The sequence below is a fragment of the Orbicella faveolata genome, unplaced genomic scaffold (assembly GCF_042242905.1).
Source record: "Orbicella faveolata isolate gen_17 unplaced genomic scaffold, um_ofav_v1 contig_34, whole genome shotgun sequence".
Classification (NCBI taxonomy): domain Eukaryota; kingdom Metazoa; phylum Cnidaria; class Anthozoa; order Scleractinia; family Merulinidae; genus Orbicella; species Orbicella faveolata.
In genome coordinates, this window is record NW_028301563.1 from 27,070,671 (window position 1) to 27,092,801 (window position 22,131).

At 40.0% G+C, this 22,131-nt stretch overlaps 1 long non-coding RNA gene and 2 pseudogenes across 3 annotated transcripts; 1 reads left to right on the top strand and 2 right to left on the bottom strand.

Annotated features, from left to right (window-relative positions):
- Positions 1–48: 48 nt before the first annotated feature.
- Positions 49–10,571, bottom strand: LOC110055406 (uncharacterized; annotated as a pseudogene). The gene is made up of 7 exons (XR_016201156.1): positions 10,242–10,571; positions 8,797–9,116; positions 6,772–7,091; positions 5,702–5,980; positions 5,268–5,356; positions 4,141–4,390; positions 49–1,103 (listed from the first exon to the last, which is right to left on the bottom strand). The product of XR_016201156.1 is annotated as an uncharacterized LOC110055406 (transcript).
- On the top strand, positions 9,110–14,869 carry LOC149105533 (uncharacterized). Its single transcript, XR_016201177.1, has 2 exons — positions 9,110–9,284; positions 12,628–14,869. It is a non-coding gene; the product is annotated as an uncharacterized LOC149105533 (long non-coding RNA).
- LOC149105534 (uncharacterized) lies at positions 12,453–21,640 on the bottom strand (annotated as a pseudogene). Its single transcript, XR_016201164.1, has 4 exons — positions 20,984–21,640; positions 16,448–17,161; positions 15,519–15,871; positions 12,453–13,317 (listed from the first exon to the last, which is right to left on the bottom strand). The product of XR_016201164.1 is annotated as an uncharacterized LOC149105534 (transcript).
- Between the last annotated feature and the right edge of the window lie 491 nt (positions 21,641–22,131).

Here is a 22,131-nt window from a genome sequence, read left to right on the forward strand (position 1 = left end):
CTATATATTACAATTTCGGTTGTAATAAATAAAATGGGGTCGTCGGACTTGCTGTTTTAGTTACAAGCATTTATTTTTTATTAAAGCCGATATAACGGGTGCCCTTAACAGGTTACACTGTTGCTAACCTTTCGCATGATGGAAGTGACCATATCTTTTTTTCAAAATGACTGGGCTTCAAGATTTTTACAGCAGAATAGACCTTTTTAGCTTGGGCGGTTTGATTTCCCATTCAGACAAACCACGTGATATCCTCTTGAGAATTGTTCTTATTTTCCATCTAAAAATCATCTATTCATATACACGAGACTATTCGGCAGTTTGAAAGCAAGAATTCTCAAGGGCATAGTCTAAGCGGGGCAACAAACCGCCCAAGCTAAAAAGGACTTAATTACGGCATCGATCGGTTGAAAAAGTGTGGTAGCATTGATTCATCAAGTGCTAGAAAATGCTTGAAACTACTGACCCACCCTATTTTAAATGGACCTTTTCGGCGAAACGGCGGCTAATTTGAGTTCTATTGTTTCAAATAGCTATTCTGGGATGCTCAGGGGGAAATATGTATCTTCCTCCGAGCATCCCATAATACCTATTTGAAACAACAGAAATCAAAATTGCCGCCTTTCGAATTTTACTTTCTTTTTAACTACCAACGAAGAGTTCAATTTTGATACAGATCGTAAAAAATACAGATCGTAAAGATAGAACTTGGATTAGTCCTGCTCAACGGATCCACAGATTTAACGAGCAGGATTGGGATACAGAATAGCCAAAGTCATATGCTTTTGCAACACGAAACTTTGCTGCGTCTTCTTCTGTTATCCCAATTCCGTGATCAGCACGTGCACAAGAATTTCCTCCTCCACCAATCATCATTACTGGTCCATCACCAGCATCCCAGTCACACCAAAAGCCGATATTGTTGGCGCTTTGGATGTTTCCACTGCACTCAGCCTGTTGAAACCCGTCTGTTGACTTGTACAGACCGCCATACTGAACCGTGCAGCTTCCCAGGCACTGGTCACTGGCCCAAACTTTGCCATTTCTAAAGTCGCCATAACTTGTGATTTTTGATCGGAATGTTTGTCCAGCCAAGCAGTTACCTGTGGAAATAAAAACAAATTGGTGCTATGTGAAACTTTAAAACGAATTGCATTAGACTAAAGCGCAACTAGCCCCCCATTTTTTTTTTCGCTTGTAGCTATTTTCGTTAACTATCTATGAAGTCCATAAAAAATTGTCCTTTTCCACGGCCACGACTGAGGAATAGCGAAGAATGGGACGAGTTGGCCTGTGACATCATCGAAGGACTAAACTGAAATGTTTTGCCTCTGAGAGGAATGTGTGCGAACGTTCGATAGTGGGATTCAAAATCGTCGCAGAAGGTAAGGAAGATGTGTCGTTGAAGGGAGTAGTAGTACTGCATGCGTAAGAGAGAGTAATCCTCTTTATTCAATACCTTTACCTAGATGGCACTCGTCCAGAAGCGAGAAAAAGTCAAAAGAAGTGTGTTTACTTGAGCGAAGTCGGACCGAATGGGGGAGCCATCAATGAGTTCTTCGATTTTGGGTTCGCCGCTACTGTAAAAACTAAGGATTTTCATGGCTTATATATATATTATTCTCTAGCTTCTAGTGCGAAGCTCGACATTGTTAAGGTAGATAAGACACGAATTTGGGATAAGCTGGGAGCCATCTGACTATTCAATTCAAACGTGCCCCAGAGTCCCAAACCAAAATAATGGTGAGCTAGGTGAGATACGGTCAGTTATTTTTACCTTCGAAATCATTTAACCTTTAGGCAATTTCAATTCAAAGGAAAATAATTCTTTTAAACCGCTGTGCTGGAACGTAAACGAAAATTGTGATATTGATGTTATGATCGATCGCACCGGCTATCAATCTAAAAAACAGCAGGGAAAAAACTACTCTTAGAGTTTTTTTCGTTCTTTTTACTTGGCCAGTCGCACCTTCGGGTATTTGTGATACTCTTCTTCTACCGCTAACGCTGATGAGGATAACAGCGAAAAAGAAAACACTATTCGCGTTTATTCGCGTGGAATTGTGGGCTTTACTGATCAGCGGACCGTCTTCATGCGTGCGCAAGGGGCGATCTTAAGGCCGAAACAGAAGGCCGAAACAGTACTGTCTGCAGTTATATATATATATATATATATATATATAAGTGAATAAATGTTTGAAAGAAAATTCGCCCTGAATGGGATTTGAACCCACGTCCCCCCGCATACTAGTCGGGTGTGGTATCCACTACACCATCAGGACAACCATGCTGGCAACACGGCAATCGAAGATGTGATTTACGTGGCATGGAACGTGGTCTCCCGGGAAATTTTCTTTCAAGGTGACAAGGTAGGGGAAGCCTATAACTCCGTTTTGAAATCCAACTAAGGATCAAGTTCATGATACACGACCGAAGTCAACTTAGCGGATGACAATGGAGGATCCACAAGGGATACAGGCTACTTTCAAATTAATATATACTGTATATGAGAGAACCCCTAACCCTGTTCACCCATTTCTTTAAAATATGATTACTTGGGGTGAACAGGGTTAGGGGTTCTCTCATATACAGTGTATATATATATATATATGAGGTCACCGGCTTTGTTTTTATGACAAATGTAATTGATGGTAAGAAGTGGGTCAAGGTTTTTGCTATGCAACAGACTGACAGTGCAACCTTAATTTATGACTTAAACACCATGAAAAGTACAGGGGAGAGTTATATTGAAAACAAAAGAAATAATAATAAATAGCACAACCATTCAGAACAGTACAGTTCCAAGCCTGAAAAATCGCACTTAGCTCTATATAAGCCTCAACAAAACCGAAAACTGTTTCGAACCACCTTCAACAAACGTTATTGTGCACGCGCGGCTAATGGCGTAGTTGCTACCCGCGGTGTGCGAGTTCTTATTCATAAAAAAAGTCCCCAGGAGCTAGGGTCAATCCCTTAGGAGCTAGTGTTCCCAGTCGGAAGATCCGCCGCGTTTCCTCGCGATGTCTCACGGCCGTTCTACCCTGTCTTACCACGGACCACGGGTCACGTTTTCGTTCTTCCTGTGAAGTCACATGTGCAGCACCTGGATCTGTGGCAGGAAATTGTTCCAGCTGGTTCGGTTAGGGTAGGGATCAACGCGAGTAGAGAAGGTGCTGTGAACCAGGATGTATCGGAGACTCGTTTTCCGCCGATAGACGCACAAGGGTTTGCTGTTAAATATATCCTTTGTAGAAGGGCCTTTGATCAATAAATGTAAGTTCTTGTTTCATCAGCGAGTCTTCAATTCCTTTTCTAGACCTTTACCTATCTACCCTGATTACAGTTCGTCCCATCTTCCTCACTGCAAGAACGTCATACCATACCGTCAATTTCCCCGTCTTCGAAGGATTTCTTCGGAAGATAATGACTTTGTGACCAAATCCAAAGAGATGGCATCATTCTTTGAGAGGAGACGATATCCACGAAGTGCCATCACCACCAGCCGAAAACCAACCCAACGGATTTGGCGTGAAAGAGCACTCAGGAACACTGAACGACATAAACAAACGCCCCGAGAAAGTGCCCCCAGTCCTCACCCACCACCCAACGAACCAGGAAGTCACGAAAACTCTTCTCAAGAACTTCCATATCCTGACCGATGACTCCTCTACAAAGGTCATATTTAACAGCAAACCGTTGTGCGTCTATCAGCGAAATACGAGTCTTCGAGACATCCTGCAGGTTCACAGCACCTTCTCTACTCGAGTTGATCTTACCCTAACCGAACCAGCTGAACAATTTCCTTGTCACACACCCCAGTGACGCACACGTGACTTCACAGGAAGAACGGAAACGTTCACCTCCACTTACATGGATGTTCGCCTAAAGGAACAGTGCGATTGCACTGAAGCCTAGGGGCTTGAACATTGAATTCAAGTTCAATTGAATTCTCCTTTATGATTAAGAACTCGCACGCGCGCGAGTAGCATGTTCAAGAGCATCTACACCACTAGCCGCGCGGGAACATTAACTTTTGTTTAACGCTTCAAATTTGCGACTGAAGAAAGGATTTTTCCCGAAACGTCTCTAAAAAATACCTTTAACACTTGTTGTACACTTAATCTAAAGCAAAACAGTTACCTGTGGTCTGTAACAAGGGAGAGTGATTCGGGTCATCACTGCGTGTGATCTTAAACTCTCTGCCGCTAACCAGCTGAAACGCAGCTGAGATCATGTCAGCGTTAATAGAGGGACTGTATGTTGCTCCCATGGCAACTTGCTGGTCATACCACCAGTAGCTAGTGTCATTCATCCAGTTCTTGTTGTCATTATTGGAGAATCGAGCAATGAGTGTCCATCCTTTGCCATCTGATGTCATGTCACAATAGACCTATTATCAAAATTTAAAAATTTAATTTAAGATGCTACAGTATGTCAAACAATTTCAGTGAAATTGGTCAGTAATATCCCGAGCGAATTTCAAGTATAGACTAAAAGAAGTTCTACGTTAAAGAAAAAACGAAAATCGGGAAAACCAACCGGTGATCAGTCCATATGGCAAAACTTGAACCACCCAAGGAGGGTGGGGGGGGGGGGGGGGGGCGGAAGTAAATCAGATCGCGTTCTTTTCAAAATCAAAGGTCTCAAAGTCTCAAAGGACGCAGACAACCCGTTTGAATCAATTAAAACGCCAAGGAAATACTTGTAGTCGTTGGGAAGCGCGGGTAAACGCGTGTGTGCGACTGAACTAGACACAACTGTTTTTTTTTTGGATAGTAATGCAAAACCAGAGCAAATAGTAATTTCCTTCGACACTTAATTAATTGAGAGCTGCTCTAATGCAAAAACTAATTTCTTGGTCATATCGTTAGGTCTTCAAGTTTGTGTAAGCGAATTTACATATAACTCAAATAAAATAGTTTTGGATGTGCTATAAATGTAAAAGTTTCATTGTCGCGATAGCATTGATGGTCTAATAAGCCACGTTCGATATATCAATATTCTAACATGGTTCCGAAGCTTTTGGGTCAAAATTGTAATTTTTTTTTAAGTTTGTTTTGTCTCTCAATTCCCAAAAGAGACTTGGATACAGAGAAAACAACACCAAATATAGAAGTTTGTCCTGAAAGCCTCGGAGCCATGCTAGAATATAGATATATCGAACATGGCCTATTGTTACAACGTGAGGGCTTCAAAAACCCTTTGTCCCAATCCCGGAAGACCAAATATAGATAGCCCTGTCTGAATATGGTCAATTTCAACCTTACCACATATTTAGAGGAGCTCACAGAACTTGCATAATAGGTTCCGTCAGGTTTTCCTGAGTTTCCTTTCTGGATCTCCTCGCACGACGCACCTTTGTGAAGAAGGAACGTAAAACACTTCAGCAAATTTGGCCAGTCGGCTTTTGTGAAATGATCGAAGACGGATCAACAGCGACTTTATAGAAAGATGCTTGTTGTGCAAAATAATCATGAAAAGTCCGAGGTTTTGGCGTCTCTAACTAAAGGTATTTTGTATTTCGTCTATTATACATCTACTCAAATTTAAAATGCGATTCGAGTATTGTAACATGGATATAAACATGAAATATCATTATCTTCATAGCTCTCCTAACCCCTACCCCCTCCCAACCAAAAACAACAACATCATCATCAACAATACCAGAAAGAAATAAAGATAAAACTGAAGTATACGTTACCTGTCTCTAACGTGTGAACACCGAGAGCGGTCAGTGTTCGTGTGGATCCAAGTTTGTTTGTGGCTGTGCACATGTACGTCCCAGTGTCCGCAGGTCTGAAGTCTTAAATAGATAATGTTCCGTTGTCGACACTGCTCCGTCCTTTTGGTAAAGCGGAAAAAGGCCGAGTCCACTGAATAACAGGTGTTGGAAAACCAAAAGCCTCACACGTCAACTTCGCAGTATCTCCTTCGTAAATTGTGTACGAGCGATGTGGTATTTTAGTCAGCTTGGGAGGAACTGAAATCAGTAACACAAAGAAAATGATGTTGGTAAGATACATGCATTAATTATATTTAAACAAGAAGTCGGATTAAACCGATAAAACAACTACGTCTTAGACATCGGATCTTGTAAAAAAATGTTAATTTTTTTTCAGAAAAATGACCTGAAGAATAAAGACAAAGCTCTAAAAAACATTGAATTAAACAAGTTAAAGTACACTCTAAGGAAAGGGTTAACCCTTCAGGATACCAGATAGACCTTGGGGGCTTCCCATGCCACGTGACCAAGTCAACAAGGTGTCCCTTCAAAGAACTTTCAAAATTACAATACACCAATTTTAATTAGTGTACTGTATTGTCTTAAACAACTTAATAGAATACCAAGAGATTATCAAGGTCTTGAAAATACCGATTTTAATATTTCAAGACCTTGATAATCTCTTGGTATTTTAATAAGCTGCCTAAAACAGGATTACAGTGTATTGCTTAATTTTGATTTACCTTACATTAAATAACAATATCCAAAAACACAGTTGGCTTTCTCAACAATACAATATACTGCTAAGCAGAGTATGCTTGTGGCGGTCGCAGGCCTAAGTCTGTTCGTCTAGTCTGTTTCTGGCAAAGTGTTTGTTTTCACTCAGGGTTTGAATTTGAAATATAATATTTTTTTTTATAATTGTAATTTTTTTTTGTCAATAACGATCATTCGTTTTATCAATTCTTTCAATAACGTTGTTTTTAACTTGTTTTATTTTCAGAGGTTCATAATTCTTATCATCAAAAACTAAGATAACGGGGACTCACCTTCGAGGAAAAGTTTTGTCATTTTTCGATCCTGTCCCAAAACATTTATTGCTGTACAGGTATAATTTCCCGTGTCGTTGTAAGATGAATTCGGTATTTCAAGTTTGCCATCATTTGTAGACAGTATTTTTTCTCCAAGTGATTCATTAACTTTGCCCCAGGTCACTGCAGGCCTTGGATTTCCACTGGCCGAACAGTAAAATATAGCGGTCTCGTTGTCAGTGACTGTTTGAGTGACAGGTGATACAATAACCTCTGGAGTTGAAATGGTTCGCCGGGTTCCCCCTTCAATCCCGTCAACCCCCGCGGACCAGCAACACCTGTTGATATATATAGAATGTTAAAACAAATCAAGCACTGAGCGTGTAATTCCCTCGGTACCGGATGTAAAAGCCACCGGCTCTATACTGACCAGCTGCGATCGTCAATGTCATTATGTCATATAATTTTACGACTAGTAGTAATCAGAGATTATAAAAGTGCGTTCAACGCTCTCACTTTAATATATATACCTTAAATAAATGATTTCACTAACTTTCAACCTTTGTCTATTGCTAAAATCAACATTTTTCAGCAGCAACCGAGGTTTTAAAGTCAGATATGCATAGTGTCAAAGTCCATGCTAGTGAAGAGGTCAGGATTTGTTGATGCGTTGCGTGACGCCGTCAGTTTCTGTAGACTCGCAAGTTTCATAGAATATTAAATTACGTACATTATTCTAAGCTGGAAGCACAAATTTAAGCTAGCATTTGCAATCGCGTGGTCATTTATCGTAAACAAACTCCGTGCGACTAATTCGAGTATTTCCCCTGATGAATAAAGCAGACTTTTGGATCTTGCCTTCAGAGTACTTTTCCACCGATTCCAAACAATAAAAGTTCGACCGGATAAAGATTGAGCTATCTGTCCCCACTGGAACCAATCAACAAATGCAATCAAAATGTAACTGTTCCCACGGTTAACATCCCAAAGCCAGGTCGTGTTAATAAATAAGGATAATTCCCTCAGATTTAGATAAATGCTACCGTCGAAGCGTTTAAATTCACCAAAATCTAACGCTGAGAGTACATAATAGTGAAGCGTACGGCGACTGAATGGAAAGAAGTCAAAGAAAGATCCAGCGCAAAGACGAGCTCACATGACCTGCTCACATACTCACATGTTCGCCACATGTCTTATCACATGTCTTACCATTAAACGGTACCAGCTTACTGGCCGTGACATGCCCCTACAAAAATCAAGCGAGGTGGCCATTTTGGTGTCCTTACAGGAATGTGGATTTTTCTGCATATAACCGTGCACCAACTCTGAAAAGCCTCATGTCAAAATTAGGCTTGCGCTCTTCGAACGCAATAACTGAAAAATTCCTCATGCGCCCATTCGGTAATTTTTAAGTGCAATAGGAGAACAGACGCATACATGACGCTATCACGATCAGATCTTGAATGTATTCCCAAACTTTTATTTTTTTAGTGTAATTTCATGTGTAGATCCACAGCTACTGTGACAACGTAGCGACACAATTTGTCATCATAAAGGACAGAGATATAAAACAAGCCAATTTGGTTTAACTTTTCGCATTTTCTTGGGATATGTGCATATATGAAGTTAGAGTGTATCATTCTCTCCATAGAACATAGTAATCACCACATAACAAGGACAAATTAACAGAACTCACAATAGAAACGGCTTACGATAGCATCAACTGAATGTTGGGTAAAGCTATGGCACTAGAGTCACAAATTTACAGCTTGAGTAAGAATTTCCAAGTAACCTCTGTTCTCACTCCATTCTGGCTTTCGCCGCTAATGCATTAGTTTACGATCATTGGGCGTAGACTTCTGGTTGTGAGCATAATGCTTGTAGCTACATCAATTTAACATTTACTTTAATATTATATTATTTTGACTCATTAACCACTCTGCATCAATTACAAGGACAACAATCTTCCCCTAATTCCAGGTTAGAGTTACAGTTTTAGAATTTCAAATTTCAAAATAGATTTATAGTAGACGTCTTTCTCACCTTTATCGTCTTTTTCTCCTTTTATTCCTTGATTTCCCACGATACCTTGCTTGCCGTGTCTACCTGGTAAACCCATGATGCCTTGTACTCCCTTTTACCCCTGGCACCTTGAACTCCTCGTCTCTCTCGGGAACCTTTGTTTCCTTTCTCACCGGGAGGGCCTGGGACGCATACTTTCTCCAATGGCTGACACAGTGATGCTGGTTTGAGTTTATTGAACTGTTTGGTGATTTCATTACGGACATCTTCTATGCTGAGAGATTCGTTACTGACTGATATCAAGCTGCGGCGGACTTTGGCGTTTGTTGTCTTTTCGGAATCTGCAAGAAACAGGAAATGAAAATGATAGGCTACGTGCAAACCACTGCGATTCCTTTTAGGGAAATAGTCGACGTATGCAAGTTGGCTTGTCTGACTCTTTCGATTTCAGACATTACTGAGGTATGAAACCCGTGACGGTATGCCAAATATTTCATCTTTTTACCCAGGTACGCATAAATGGATATCTATACATCGTGACTTACTTAGGGCCTTTTAACTTTGAAGTCGCTCTGTGGTATTAAATAACGAAAACAAAAGTCACGATACGTAAAGAACAAATTTTCTTTGTTTTGCTATCAGTGATACATGACGATCGATCAGTTTTAGTTTTGCCTCATCAGTAAAGAGGGTCGTACAGGAGTATTCTTGTGATTAGCAGATTTTATTTTCCATGAAACGTGAATTTAGGAAATTATTCTTCGTGATTCGTGACCCGAAGGTTTTGCGTGACCCGTGAAGCACCTGAATAATTAACCCATCTTCGTGATTTTACTACTCTATTCTAGGTGATTTTGAGACCCAAGTCCTCCCAATGGTTAGAGTTGTCTATCGAGAGCGACTTAGGTGAGCGATTTGCAATATGGAACCTTGACTTAGCCATTCGCGGTTTTGCTTTCTTCAAACACTGGTTCTAGTGTAAGAACAGAATATTAAACAGAGTATCTTAGTTGCTTATTTTCGTGTTTCGGGAAAACGAAATTTTTATATACGTGATCCGTGATCCTCTATTTTTTTCCGTTCGTGAACCATGCCAGAGACCACCCTTGTAGGACCCTCAGTAAAGTTGAGTAAACAGGACTTCCCGTAATTTGATCAGTCATGTATATCAACGTCGAATCTCTCTTATCCGCTGAAACTAGGTCACAACGAAGAAGAAATTCAGTTCAGAGACATCTCGATGTATTAACCATGTACAGTTTTTTTTTTTTACTCGAGGTAATTAGCGATCTTAACCTCGGACAAGTATAATTTGTTTCAGAATAAGCGACAGCATAATTTGAAGTTTCTAAAGGTACTATCCCTTTTCCCCGAATGAAGATTAAGAGACATCTAAATGGTTCTGTCACTACTACATAATGTAAATAATAAAACTGACATTCAAAAGAATAAGGTCTTTTACATACTCTCTAGCACTTCCATTCGTTCTTGTGGTCTGTTGTCTGCAGTGATTCGGTCTCAACGCGGGTTTCCAATTTCGAAATTCGCAGTTCATTCAACTCTGTTTTCCTGTTTATCGATTCCATTCTCAAAAACAGCGCAACGATCAACAACAACGAAATAAAGGACAGGAACGCAGAACCTTTGTGGAGAACGTTGCCACATTTGTTTGGGGAGTTTTTGTTTGCTTCCATCAGATCTCGGCTGAAAGAGTTTTACGAACAAGCTCGACTGTCGTATTGGCTGTAGGTTTTCTTAAGCAGTTGTTTTATGTTCCTGTATACCTTGACATGCCAAGCTATAACTGTAAGGCGAAACCGTTATCAGTTGATCTGTCATCGTTTGGAAGAAACTTTGACCTTTCAGTGCGAGGGATTACAAATAGATGGTTTTCACTGTCACGCAACGAAAAAATAAATCGAAAACTATTCAGTGGATTAAGTCAAGAAATTTTGATATTATAGGAGACAGGTAAAGGAGACACTTCTCCAATTTTTGGGTCTCTGCGTTTTCCCAAACTTCAGATATTCGTCGAAATGTTTTGCGCAAATTTACAGAGCCCAGTATGGAGCCGCCATGTTGGTGGAGCTCTGTGCTCCACCAACATGGCGGTCGGAAAATAGTGCAAACATCTGGAACTTACTTTGGCTATCTAGGAGACTAATTATCTGAACTGAACCAACAAACATTTACACAAGCACTTTTCTTAACACTTTAACTCCTAAAAAGGCTAAAAATCATTAAATAAGTGTATATTTCTCCACAAACGCGATCGGAGTGGTATGTCACGCACCGACATAACTCTGAACTTCAAACGGCACTGGTTTCTAAACCAAGCACACTATTGAGCTTAAAAGTTGTAAACAGATTTAAGTTTAGATCCCCTTATGTCTTATGAGGATAAAAATTTTCGTGGCTCTTTAGTTTTGGATTTTGGAATTTGATGACGTCACGTGAAAACGATCTATACCTTGTTTGTGCTGGCACGAATATTTATTTTTTGTTCTCACAGCACGAGCATCGATATTCTGAGAATCTTACAACTAGGGGTCATTTTAAAAATAATACCAAGACGTCTTTCTTATGATACTGCTTAGCCCATAAAAGGCTCCCAGCGATGGCGAAAAAAAAAAATAATAATAATAAGCTAGTAGAGCGAAGCGAAGAGCGTGAAAATAAGTTCCCCCTCGATAACCCAACGGGAACTTTATCACAAAATAAATACTGCTATGCAACTGTAGTTATATGACGCTTAGATTTAGTGGATTAAGGTGGGGTGGAGAGGGGGCAGTCCTTAACTCTTTACCACCACCCCCTATCTCGTCTGCTAATTCAATAATGAGCAGTAAATAAGTTTGGGTAAATAAATGGTGACGAGTAAAATAATGCAAATTCAGGAAATGACTTTACTTGCCTTTTGTCAAATTCTAATCTAACTATTTTGATTTTGACAAAACGCAAGGGGAAATTTTTTCCTAATTTCATGAGCAGTATTCCATTTGATAGCCTTAATTGTAATATAATGGGTGACAAATTACGCTCATTATCGTGGAGTTTCGACTTGTTTTATTGTATCGCGACAACATTGCCACATCAATTTTGTAATTTCACATGAGAAATGATAACTTACTAAAGCTGAAATGTCGCGCCTAAATCGAGATTTGGGGTAATTTTGTCACCCAGTGTATTATGTAATGCAAGACCACGCGCCAACGTTGTAATTGCTTATTACGTTGGACAACTGAAGAACCACACTAACAAGGAAGTAAAATCATATATATCAAGAGCAGTGATCTTCTATTGTATTTATTTAACATTCGCGATCGCAAAAAAATTACAGCAAAGAAAAAAATTATAACTTTAGAAAAACCCAACCAATAGAAAAAAATACTGAAAATATCAGTTTGAGTCTGTCTGTGTAACTGATTGACTGACACAGCACAATAAAACTTCTTGACTGAATGTAAAATAAGGAACGTATGTCAATGAAATACGCAATGAAGTATCCACAACTGAATATTACAATTACAAAATGAATACACGAAATATACTGAGATTATAAAACATTTGCAGGTTAGGATCGTCGAAATGCTTTAATTTTATGTGTAATAGAACGATCAGTGGCTAATCCTTTTCTCCCCCATCCCCCCTCCCCCCCCCCCCCCCCCTTTGACCCGTCCTTCCCTGGAAGGAATATGTTCTTATTAAAAAGACGTGTTAGACATATTAAATGTAACTGAATTAATTTTGTCAAATCTTTGCTAATGTTGGTAATGAGAACTTGTCACGATATTAATCTCAAAACAAGAAATTTAGAGGTCAAGAATAATCTGGAACATAACTTTCTTCCAGATGTAGCTTGTGATTAGTCCAACTCAGTGGATCCACAGATTTAACGAGCAGGACCGGGATGGAGTGGAACTCCTCATTGCGTCATAACCAAAGTCATATTCAATGTCGTTTGCAGCTTTTCCCTGGGAATCATAGTCAATGAATGATGCCTCGTTGGCCTCGGTTATTCCAATCCCGTGATCAGCACGTGCACAAGCACTTCCTCCTCCACCAATCATCATCACTGATCCATCACCAGTGCTCCAGTCACACCAGAAGCCGATGCTGTTGGCGCTTTGGATGTTTCCACTGCACTCAGCCTGTTGAAACCCGTCTGTTGACCTGTACTGACCGCCATACTGAACCGTGCAGCTTCCCAGGCACTGGTCACTGGCCCAAACTTTACTATTTCTAAAGTCGCCATAGCTTGTGATTTTTGATCGGTCCAGCCAAACAGTTACCTGCGGTCTTTAACAAAGGAGTGTGACTGGGGTCATCACTGCGCGTGATCTTAAACTCTCTGCAGCTGACCAACCAAAAGGCTGGTGAGATCATATCAGCGTTAATGGATGGATTAGTTGTTGTTCCTGTGGGTAATTGTTGGTCATACCACCAGAGTCCGCCGTCGCGCATCCAGTTCTTGTTGTCTTTGTTTGAGAATCGGGTGATTAGGGTCCAGCCTTTATAACCTGATGCCATGTCACAGTACACCTACGAGTGAAAAAAAAAAAAAAATCTAAATGTTGTTTGATCAAAGTTCGGTTCTTCAGTTTCTTTAAATATGAAGTGAGTCTGAGTCTAAAGCATGTGGAGTGAACACTCCGCGCTAGCAATGCAACTATCCTCAATTGAAAACCCAAGGCTACTTTATTTTCAGAGACAACTGACTCTGGAGAAATTGACGATGTTATGAAAATTGCTTATTTTACTATGCAATAAATTTAAAGTCGCTCATTTTCAACCCAGGTAACCAAAATCAATCTAATATAAACAAAGAAGTCCCTTAATTAAATACTCGCTTAATACCGTTAAAAAAAAAACATTCCCAAATTGAGTTTTCACAACCAATGGCAATAACCATCCGTTGCATTTCATGTTTGTTAGTTAACTCTATAAAAAGAACTCCTAATCACGAAAATCAAGGAACTGAAAACACAACACGGTAATTGAAGTTTTGTAAGCAGGGTGTCTTAATAACTGTACCACCCGGCAGAATTTTAAAAAGAAATTGATTTTTTGAAATTAATTAATTACAATACCAACCTCACTTACAATACTAACATTACATAAAATAGCCACATTACGTATTTAACAAATTGACGCACGGTCAGTCTTTCGTGCGTCTGCCCTGTGTTTGACAATGAATTTCGTCATAACATTGTCGGAGTAGCTGTGGATCCACGAGGAGATAGCCCAGTGGATCCGCAGACTACTTTGACAACGTTATGAAGAAATTCATTGTCAGTAACAGGAGAGACGCGTGAAAAACTGATGTCAATTTGTTTTATGTGACATCAAACTGTCAAATTGTCCGCTTTCGCTCGTTGACGCGTCGCATAAGTTATAAATTCATTTGTCTGTCAGCTTGTTGACAATGAAAATTAGCCAATGAGCGCGCCAGAATTTCTGCAGTTATCGCAAAAAAAAAAAAAAAATACTACTTACAATACTAACCTTACTTACAAGTTGACAATATCACTTAATTTTTTTTAACACCAATTCTACTTACAATTTTAAGATAGTCGTTTACAATAGCAATTATTAGTTAACAATATTACGCTTTTCTTCCAATATCGTAAGTTCAGTTACAAGGATACTAACAATACTCAAGAAACTAACACAACTAAGTATTTGCGTACAATACATTGGTGACAAAAACTAATTACATCGAATTAAAATAATAATAATAATAATAATAATAATACTGCCTTAACTCTTAATTCTTTCTTTCTTTATGCTTTGATTCACTGACTGATTGATTTTATATTTTAAAACTTTTTTTATTATTATTATTATTATTATTATTATTAACTACTCCCTAAGTTGTACTGCATTTCTTTCTGAGGAGTACAAAAAATACTCCACTATACAAGATAGTTAGCGAAGGAAAGGGAATGATAACCTCAACGTTTCGGGGGTTGGGTAGTACATAGAGAACCGTGCGCCTTATTTCAGCATTGATAACTAATTGATGAAAAAATGTTATAGCATGCATAAGAATTGACTGATTTTACTTAAGTTTGAACTCACCGCAAATGCAGCATTGGAAGTTGGAAGTTTATTTGATCCCTTGTGCACAACTCCGACTCTCAGTCTTATAGTAAACTGAATACCAAAAAATGTGTTTTAAATATACATTATCATTTCTCTATGACAATTTTTTTTTTTTTTTTTTTTTTTTTTTGATTTCTTCGATTTCCCTTTTTTCTCTGTTATTCTCTCTGGTAACTAAACTAGATAAAACTGTTAAAGTATTAGTGCATATAAATGAAGCCTTGGAGCCGACTGGCTCACAGCTGCCGAATCGGAGCTTATCCCGGTTTCTGTAGCATGAGGCGGCTAGAAGTGTCTCTACTCCCCCTCGACGGGATACTAGTCCATCGCAGGTCACTCCCCCGCAATTTGTTAGGTTTCCCTAACAATTCACCGGTACCCATTTATACTCCTGGGTGGAGAGAGGTACTGCGAGAGTTAAGTGTCTTGCCCAAGAACACAACACAGTGTCCCCGACCAGGGCTCGAACCCGGACCACTCGATCCCTGGATGAGCGCACTAACCATGAGGCCACCGCGCCTCCCGCACATTTTTAGTACATGTAGCTCGCCCAGAATAGCCGTTTTGCTAGCTGCGAGCTACTGCCACTTGCAAACAAGTTATATATTAATAAAAGTTACTGTTGCTGATGCATAAACGTTATTTAGGAGATTTCGGAACAGTAGAATAAAAACGCAGTCCACAAAAGTTAACTGATATGGAACTGATACCCAACCTATAGAAGGCATGATGATGACTGTAGTTTTCGTTTCCGCTAATCCAAAGCGGTTTGTGGCGCGACAGATGTAATTCCCTTCGCTATTATCTATAACCGTGTTGACCTCAAGACATCCGTTTTCTTCAATACCCAGCGGTACATCGGAAGACTGTTGAGCACGTGACCACTCTATCCTGGGAAGAGGAGAACCTGTAGCTTCACAACAAAGGCTTGAAATTTCTCCTCGTTTTAAAGCAACCTGCGCAGGAGGTTTGCTTGTAAATATCGGTGGTTCTAAAAAGGGAAAAAAAATCATTGATTAATTGCAGGGTTATCAAGCTATACAGATGTAAAAAACGGCTTGGCCAAAGCAAAAATTAGAGTTCTCACTACCAGATAGAGGAACATGGTGGAGTAACGGTAAATAACGGACATATTTAAGGCTTTGTGTTAAATAAGGAAGGATGAATAACACCGACTGACAAGAACTTTACAGAACCTCGGTCTAATCAACAAAAGATATCTTTGAAAGAACCGTTAGTTTACGTATTAAAAAAAAGATCCACATATGAAATCCTGATGTCAAAAATAACAGGTTGAGATCGCTTACCCACATAAAAGCAAAACAAAACTTTCATCAATTGAGGAAAACAAAAACAAAAAAAAAACCATCGAATAACTCGAATAGTAAGGTTTTGATTCAATCAATTTAATAAAATTCAGCTTGGAAGCGAGCCCTGTAGAACACAAACAAAGGAAAATGAATGGGTCTGTTTATTCATTTCTTTTTTGTGTGCCTCTAGGCCTATCAAGGTGAATTCTAATATATCGAAAGTAGCCTATTAAGGTAAAGTAAAGGGCGGTATATACCTTTCAGTCCCATTCTGCTGATAGCCTTTAGAATTCCATGACCAGTATGTGCCGTGCACATGTATGATCCAACATGAGACCTTTGTACATTGTTGATATGCAGTGCACCATCTTTCACAGTGGTATCTTTGAGCAAGGCACCTCCAAGCTTACTCCACGTTATCTGTTTAGATGTCTGACCGTCAACCCAGCAGTAAAATATTGCCGTTGAGTTGATAAAGACTTCCTGGGACACTGGATATATACTGATCTTTGGGTCAACAATGCATTCTCCTTTTGGTCTCTGAAGGCCCGTATAGCCCCTGTTCCCCTTGTTCCCTTTCAAGCCACTCGAGCCCTGTTCTCCTGGACGGCCCAGTGCCCCAACATCTCCTTCTTCCCCAGGGGTTCCACGGGGCCCCTCCTCCCCCATGTCGCCCTTAATTCCCTGGGGTCCTTGACATCCTTGCTTTCCACTTGGGCCAGGAGCTCCTACAGGACCCAAAGGTCCCCGCGGCCCTGTTATCCCAGGGGCTCCTTTTTCTCCTTTGTATCCGGGATGTCCGAGCGTATCGGGATCTCCGGGTGGCCCTGGCGGTCCTACTTGGCAAATTGTGTCATTGCTAGTGCACGCTTGACTTAACTTCTTGTCTATTTCCTGGCGGACTTGCCGCAGAGATATTGTTGGAGTATTATGTTTCTGGGGCAACTTTCGTTTGTTTCTTTGGCGATGTCCTGAAAGTGAAAGAACTTTCACGTCATTCAGAGCCGCTGTCAGGAAAAGAAGGAACAACTTTTTGCCGAAAGCCCTCATTTTTAGAGGTATTGCACGCGTGTAGCGTCACCCCCGACACGCGTTACGTGATGTGTGATTCGAGTCTACTCGTGTTGTTAAACAAATTTCTCGAATCTCATAATAAACCGTTGCACTGCTTTCTGCACAATAGCATTGTTTACAGAATTTTTTGTAATTCGATATCACCTATAGCAAGCCTTGTTTTCATCGATTCCGTCTTCCTTTGGAGGTTTGATTCTCGCCAACAACTTGACGGCAGGACCCAACTGAATAAATAATACAGAGAAGCGACTAGAGAGAACATTTGTTTCAGTTTTGCCGCTACATTTCGCGTTCTTTGTTTCCTTTGCATGTATTCATTTCATTATTATCGAACATTTAACGAAGACAGCTTATCGTGTTTGTCTCGACTGATTTTAGAAGAAACAAATATACTTTCGTGTACTTCTCATCTTAGCTAGGAGCTCTCACGGTTTGAACCTTATCGGGGTATATTAATTTTCCTCTCTGGAGTTGTCAGAAAATTACTTACTTAGCGAAGGGCAAAAGATAATTCATGAGTGTACCCATCATATTTTGTATGCGCTCCCCCCCCCCCACCCTCCACCCACCGATCTCCCCGCGCGTAACCCATAACAAATAACGCGCTCAGATGCACATTTATAGTTTACCCACTTGAAATCGTTAACGAGTTTTTTTGTTTGTTTTTGTTTTCATTAATAATCTTTTTTTCTCTACAAATGGCTAAGTCCAGCGGTTAATAGCATCAAAATTTCGATATAGTACCCTGAACCCTCCAAAGAGGGTTGCTAAATACTCAAGCCTAGTTCTCTTACCAAATGTCATTGCCAGACCTACATACATACATACATACTTTATTGACTTTCCCTTTAGAGGCTTTTCAAAGACAATACAATAATAATTTAAAACTACTTAAAAACTCTAAGATTCATTAAGATTAATTAACTAGAATTAGGAATCTATAAAATCCTTAATAAGTTTACGTTTAAGATAAAACTTAAAAGCAGATACTTTCTCGAGAGTTTTTAGAGAGCTATCCATGGAGTTCCAGATACTGACTGTTCTGTAGTAGAACGTTCTCTGACCACTGGCAGACTTAAAAAGAGGAATGTTCAGCATTTGTGAACTTCTTGTGGCACGTCCGCTTATTTCTCCTCGCTTACTGAACTGGGAAGACAGATACTCCGGCACGCGAGATGTTAGACATTTGTAGGCCATGATAGCGCTCCTGAAATATAACTGAGTCGCGACTGGTAGCCATTTAAGCTCTTTTAAAACTGGTGTGATGTGATCATATTTGTGTGTACTGGTCGCAATTCGAGCAGCAAAGTTCTGAATACCTTGTAATTTATTTATATTACTTTTTGATGTATTCGCCCACACGTTCGAACAATAAAAAAGTTTACTAAAAACTAAAGTATTTATAATAGTTAGTAGGGTGCATTTGTCAAAAACATGCTTTGTGCGGCTTATTTGACCGAGACAAGACATACAGGAGGAGACAGTTTTGGTAATGTGTTCGTCATAGGTCGGGTTCTTGTCCAAAATCACCCCAAGATCTTTAGCGGTGTGCTCCGGTACGAGTTCTCTTCCCATGAAGGTGAGGCTGGGGGTGTCCAGTCTGGAATGCATTTGCCTGCTGCCAAACACCATGAGTTTAGTTTTGCTTGGGTTCAACAATAAATGGTTGTTGGAACACCATTGGCCTATTCTATGCAAATCAACTCTTAAGTCAGCAAAGGCGTTTACAGTATCTTTCATTTTGAAGGATATAACTAGCTTAGTGTCGTCCACATAGCTCTGGACGCTGCAATTCTGTGGTGCTGAAGAAAGATCATTTGTGTAAATGCTAAATAAAAGTGGTCCCAGTATACTTCCCTGCGGAACGCCACAGACTATGGGCAAGGGCTCTGACAATGTTGAATGGATTCGAACCACTTGTCGTCTATCATTAAGGTAGCTACCAAACCACTGGATAACTGGGTCTGAGGCGCCTACATCTCGCAACTTCAAAATTAGGGTTTCGTGGTTGACACTGTCGAATGCCTTACTCATGTCTAAGAACACTACCGAAGTCAACATCTTCTGGTCTATCGCTTTAAGAATAGTGTCGGTTGTTTCTATGACAGATGTTTCGGTTGAGTGCCATTTTTTGTTGCCGCTTTGGGTCTTTGTTAACCTGTCGTTTAAATGCAAGTAAGAAGTGAATTGATTATGTACGACCTTTTCACACACTTTTGATAAAACTGGTAGAAGAGAAATTGGTCTGTTGTTATTTGCCAGTTCGTGGTTTCCACCTTTATGGAGAGGTGTCACTTCAGCTAATTTCCAAGCTGTAGGAAATTTGCATGTTTCAATAGAAGTGTTGATAATAGACGTAATTACTGGAAGAATCGGGTTTAGGCAGTCCTTCAAAACACGAACAGAAATCTTGTCGATCCCTGGGGCTTTGTTTGATGGCATTGATGATATTATGCGTTCAATCTCGCCACTGCTTACGGTATTCGAATGAAACTGCTCGCATGAAGGATATTGTCTTGGGACAAAATAATTTCGGTTGAGTGTTATGTTGCATTCATTAGCCAATGACTGGATTTTTTCAACGGAACTCTGGCCAACAGAAACGAAAAACCGATTAAACTCATCTGCAACAGTTTTGTTGTCCTTGCTGAAGATTCGCTGGGATTTGGATTTTCTAGGAATTATTTGGCGGATTGCTTTCCAAATATTGTTTGTATTGCCTGGGTTTCTTTGAATCTGTTCTGTGAAGAATTCTCGTTCAGCAATTTTAATTTCTCTTTTAACCTCCTGTCTTAAGTTTCTGTAAGCCGTCCAAGCAATAGGATCATTTCGTTTTCTTGCTTCTTTGCGCCAATCGTCTCTTGTTTTCATCAGCGCACGAATGTTATCAGTTACACATGGATTTGGCTTTCCGCGGACTTTAAAGGTTTTAATCGGAGCGTGTTCGTCGAGTATAGAAGAAAAAAGCAGATTGAATACGTGAAGCTTATCCTCGACCTCATCAAAAACATCAACTATTGACCACGGTGCTTTTGCAATATCATCATGAAATGCGTCGGCCTTGTAATGCTTGTAGCTTCTGGTAGTGATATATACAGGTTTAGAGCGCTCTTTCTTTAGTTTTAATGTAATGTAGACTAGGTCGTGGTCGCTGATCGAGCTTTCCAGAACCATAACATTGTGAACTTGCTTAGTATCTGAAGCTAGGATTCTAGTTGAACACTTGCCAAATATTTCATACCCAGAACAGGATAAAAACATATGTCCATAATTATAATACATATATCACGACACCGTTAAACTGAAAGACATCGCAAAAGATGTTTTTCTTTTGTTTTTCTTTGGCTAGGTCGAAACGATGACATAAGGAAACTGGTATGAGACGAGATGTTTGGTTTCAGAATTGTCGGGACTTCCTGTATCGATCGATCCCGTATATCGTCCTCTTTCTCCTAGATCTGTTGAAGAAGAACCGACGTAGAGAACTCTTTCTGAATAATCAATAGAATTTTTAACACACCCCCGGCAGATTGGAATCATACGTTCAGACAAACATCGACTTTTTCGACTGAGAGGTTTGCCTCCCACAGGTGATAGACATGTCGCTACAGTGTCTTTCAAAAAATCATGCATCCATCCAATTAACAATATCATGATTGTTCTGATATAATTCACTCGTGTAATACAGTTCACAATCAAAGTGCTCTACATGTACTTACTTTCTGGTGTTTTCATTTTCTTTTTGTGATCTGTTGTCTGCAGTAATTTTGTCTCGATGCGACTTTCCACTTTGGAAACTCGCCGTTCGTTCATCTCTGTTATTCTGTTGATCGATTCCATTCTCAAAAACAGCGCCACGATCAACAACAACGAAATAAAGGACAGAAACGAAGAATCTTTGTGGAGAGCTTCGCCAAATTTGGAGGAAGTTTTCTTCCTTGGTTCCATTATAGGTTCTAATTAACAAACAGTTGTCTGAACAAGCTGGACTGCCGTTTTAACTGAACGTTTGATTTCCTTTTAGCAGCAGTTTCGTGTTCCTGTATACGGGATATGCAAAGACATAATTGTAAAGCGAAACCGTTATCAATTGATCTGTCATCGTTTGGATGAAACTTTAACGTTAGGGTTAAGTGCCACGGATGACAAATAAACTGTTTAGTCTTGCAAGAATATAGGTATTTTTGTTGACAAACCGCTAGCAAGTGTATCCTGAGAATCTTGCAGAGGTCATTGAAAAAAAAAAAGAGATTTATTACCAAAGGGAATAAATAATTTTATGCGACCTGCCCCGTGGTTAGTCTCCCGGATGGAGTCACATCCGGGACTCGAATAGATTTAGATTTAAGCATTTGAGCACCGCGTTGGAGGCCTTTTTCCTAGAAGCATTGGTGCAGGGCAAGTTCCTTCCCACCAACTTTACCCCTCCCATTTTTGGAGCATTATCGATGGTACATTGTAACAGACGAAGTGTCACGTAAGGCGTGTTTGCCCTCACCTTTGCTGGTAAAAGGTACCCATTTCCAGTTCTACTATAATTTGAGATGATCTTACCATAAACGGCCACTTAACTGAGGGGCCAAATTATGGCAAAAATTTGTGTCAGCTTAGTTCTCTTCCCAGCAAACCGAGCTTAGCCTTAGCAACGCACATTGTGAAATACAATCCATAGTGACAGAGCAGGAGGCATAAATATACTTACAGAGACGCCTGCAAAAATGCGACTCTTTGCTAGGGTGAATTAAGGGTGTTTGGCCAGGTGGCGGTACCCCACCCCTACCCCTGCGCTTTCTGTCTGTTGATTCAACTGAATGGGAGGTAATTTAACTTGCGTAATCTAATGGTGACGAGGTAAGTGGTGAGCGTC